General features: G+C 28.9%; 1 long non-coding RNA gene across 1 annotated transcript; it reads right to left on the minus strand.

Annotated features, from left to right (window-relative positions):
* Positions 1-1,625: 1,625 nt before the first annotated feature.
* On the minus strand, positions 1,626-1,866 carry LOC145939638 (uncharacterized). The gene is made up of 2 exons (XR_014425857.1): positions 1,806-1,866; positions 1,626-1,691 (listed from the first exon to the last, which is right to left on the minus strand). It is a non-coding gene; the product is annotated as an uncharacterized LOC145939638 (long non-coding RNA).
* Between the last annotated feature and the right edge of the window lie 2,440 nt (positions 1,867-4,306).

Below are 4,306 nucleotides of genomic sequence, written 5' to 3' on the forward strand. Positions count from 1 at the left end.
ATTCAGGGGGTAATTAATAAAATGAATTTGATATTTATTTAATCGTCTGTGAATTCGACGCTTATTTGAGCACCAAGGATATGAAGATTATCTAAGCAGACTATGAGCTGATCGATATCAATAGTTCCTTCTAAAACGTCAGTTAGTAACCCGATAATTATATTTATAATTGAATTTGCGTCGTCGTTTGTTAATCCTTGGACGTCTAATTCAGTAGATCTAGGTAGCATTTGAATTAATTGTTGAGGCAATGATGAGAATAATATATTAAATGCACGTATAATTAAGTGTACAGTCGGCAGCAATGAGGTTGCGACACTTTTTTTTTAATGAATTTATGAACGCGCACTCAAGTTCAGGATGCGAATGACTGTCATATGGTCATGCGCGATGAGCGATCACGACGTTGTCAATTGCGTATACAGTGTGTAACATAAATTTAAATGCCGCGCGCGGATAATTCATATAATAAACATTTAATTCAACACAAAAATATAATGTCAGTAGAGCACATTACAAGAAATATTAAATTAACCTGTTTTGTATCTAGCAATATGTATTATCAATAGAGATAAAGTATCGTTTTTATATTATATCATAAATATAAAAGTAGTATAAAAAGAATGAAAAAAAAAAGAAAAATATTATCAAAAATTAAATTAATTCGATATATAATTTTATATTTATATATTCTTCTATTACATTACATATTACATATTATTATATATTTACATCAGTTTAAACGTATATTATACTAATAATAAATTTAACAATGAAAATTAACGTTAACGATTAATAAATTATGAAATTAAAATAATAAAAACAATTCCGTGAACAACAAACTTTGGCAAATCTTAAACATTTTTAATTATTATATACATTTTTAATTATTAAAAACGGGTAACGCTTCCCTTATTCTCGATTACTGCAGTTAATTTTTGGGGCATAGACGCTATTAATATACGCTTGTAATATTTCTTTTTCGGCAAGGATATGGTGAAAATATCCATTTTCCCCGAGCCTGCGCCGTATAGTGTCCCATGAACATGCCAATCCATCATCAGCTTTTATCTGTAAGATAAAATATTAAAATAAAAGATTAAAATATTGTTTAAATATAAAAATCTTATATATTACAAGTTTTATTACATATTATATTACATATTTGTATTGCCTTAGAATGCCTTGATTTTTTAAAATTAAAAATTACTCTAAATAACACAATTTTAGAATACAAATCATTAAATAAATTTAATATTTTATTTCTAAATTGAGTTGATAAAATAATAGAAAAATTATTTTTTTTGATGACTCAAAGCCAGTCATCTTAATTGAATTTACAATGATCTCCTCTTGCTCTTTTGTTGTGAATTTTTTTGATCCTAGATATGGCCCTGGATCTACGCCCTTCCTCTTCTTTTTTTCTCAATTCTATATACTGTCGCTCTCTATAATAAAATACATATTATTAAAGCAAAAAAATAAATTTTATGACTAAAAAAAAGTTCAACATTTTATAAACGTTTTTTTTTTTAATATAGAAAAAAAGGCTCTAATAGTAAAACTATATGTAAGGTAAAGAAGGCAAATTAAGAGCCGAGCGCGGTAAGAAAGGCGCAAATATCTTAATTAATGTAGATTTATTTAGAACTTGTACGTTTCGGTCCATGGATTTGGACCATCTTCAGCATCTAGTAACATAAAAGGTTACAGTAAACAAAAAAGAAGAAAAGATATATGACATGGAATATAAATATACGCGTAACAGTAATAAGTAAAGCGATGACTATAAAGCGATTACGTACATAATAAAATTAATTCATCCGATAGTGTGTCAGTGTTTGTCCCTCAACCATGAGATAGAATACCATGAGATAGATTCTTCTTTTTTGTTTACTGTAACCTTTTATGCTACTAGATGCTGAAGATGGTCCAAATCCATGGACCGAAACGTACAAGTTCTAAATAAATCTACATTAATTAAGATATTTGCGCCTTTCTTACCGCGCTCGGCTTTTAATTTGCCTTCTTTACCTTACATATGGTTTTTTTTAATTCAATAAATGTTTTAAAAATTTATTCATTTAAAATTAACTATAAGTTTAGTCAAAAGAGTTATTAACTTTTTAATTTTATTATTTAACTTTTTTACTACTTAACTAATTATTATCTAACTCTATCCTGATTAATAATATATAATATATAATGAATATATATAATGTATAGCTTATACGTGGACATTGCATAATCTTGATATTTTCGTCGGACTCAATCCCACATTAGCATATGCAATTTTATTTCGCCTCTTTTTTCCTGCGAAATAAAGTCTTATTGTATTTATTTATACATCGAAGCAAGTTGAAATAAATGAACAACAGAATTTCTGTGTGCAATTTGAAATAAGTGAACAACAGAATGTTCATTTATTTCAAATTGCACACAGAAATTCTGTTGTCCGTTTATTTCAACTTGCTTCGATGTATAAATAAATACAATAAGACTTTAATATAAAATTGTGTTAGATTTTTGACATTATAAAAATGCCTAGACCAATTTCGCAAGAAAAAAGAGGTGAAATAATTGCATATGCTAATGTGGGATTGAGTCCGACGGAAATATCAAGATTATGCAATGTCCACGTAAGATATACATTATATATTCATTATATATTATATTATTAATCAAGATAGGGTTAAATAATAATTAGTTAAGTAGTTAAAAAAGTTAAATAATAAAATTAAAAAGTTAATAACACTTTTGACTTAACTTATAATTAATTTTAAATGAATAAATTTTTAAAACATTCATTGAATTAAAAAAAAGCGTTTATAAAATGTTGAACTTTTTTGTTAGTCATAAAATTTATTTTTTGACTTTAATAATATGTATTTTATTATAGAGAGCGACAGTATATAGAATTGTGAAAAAAAAAGAAAAGGAAGGCCATGTAGATCCAGGGCATATCTTGGATAAAAAAAAATGCACAACAAGAGAGCAAGAGGAGATCATTGTAAATTCAATTAGGATGAATGGCTTTCAGTCATCAAAAAAAGTATAATTTTTCTATTATTTTATCAACTCAATTTAGAAATAAAATATTAAATTTATTTAATGATTTGTATTGTAAAATTGTTGTTATTTAGAGTAATTTTTTAATTTTAAAAAATCATGGCATTCTAAGGCAATACAAATATGTAATATAATATGTAAAAAAATAATAATTAGATACTTAAAAAGTCGCTAGTAAAATTTTAAAATAGGAACGAAGTAAAGTCGACCCAACTAGCCAAAATTATATTTATTTAAAAAACACACAATTAAAACTGTATTGTTTCAGTATTACACTTGATAAGGACCACATCCATATGGTCGAAACGTTGAAAAATTGTGTGTTTTTTAAATAAATATAATTTTGGCTAGTTGGGTCGACTTTACTTCGTTCCTATTTTATAATATGTAAACTTGTAATATTGTATAAGATTTTTATATTTAAACAATATTCTAATATCTTACAGATAAAAGCTGATAATGGATTGGCATGTTCATGGGACACTATACGGCGCAGGCTCAGAGAAAACGGATATTTCCACCATATCCCTGCCGAAAAAGAAATATTGCAAGCGAATCATAAGGAGCAACGGATAGGTTTCGCGTTAGAGCATTTAGGCTGGAATGACGAATGGAATATAACGATTTTTTCGGATGAAAAAGTGTTTAGTACGGATGAGAACGGAAAAGTAACATTATGGAGAATGAAAGGAACAAGGTATGCCGAGGAAAATGTTCGTTTCCGTCAACGATCTGGACGCATCACATTGGGATTTTGGGGATGTATGTCCTTACATGGTCCTGGACCACTGGTTCAGACCACACCGCATATGAACAGCGAGGAATACATCCACATATTATCCGATGTGATACTGCCATATATTGCGGAAACATTTCCCGGCATACCTTACGTAAATTTCATTCGGGATAATTCAGGGGTCCATCGAGCGAGAGCTGTCCAGAATTGGCTGGCCGCACAACCCAACCTTAGGACGTTGAACTGGCCAGCCAAGTCCCCGGACATGAATGTCATTAAAAATCTTTGGGGCATAATAGTTCAAATTGGAACCCTCGAATTCAGCGAACGCGTGAGGCACTTGCGCATTCTGTTTTCGATCAATGGGATGGTCTCCGCGCAAGACCCGATTTATTTAATAATTTAATAGCGTCTATGCCCCAAAGATTAACTGCAGTAATCGAGAATGAAGGAAGCGTTACCCGTTTTTAATAATTAAAAATGTATATAATAATTAAAAAT

This window comes from Prenolepis imparis, unplaced genomic scaffold (genome assembly GCF_030444845.1).
Source record: "Prenolepis imparis isolate NDT839.2.m4 unplaced genomic scaffold, iyPreImpa1.0 SCAF_8, whole genome shotgun sequence".
Classification (NCBI taxonomy): domain Eukaryota; kingdom Metazoa; phylum Arthropoda; class Insecta; order Hymenoptera; family Formicidae; genus Prenolepis; species Prenolepis imparis.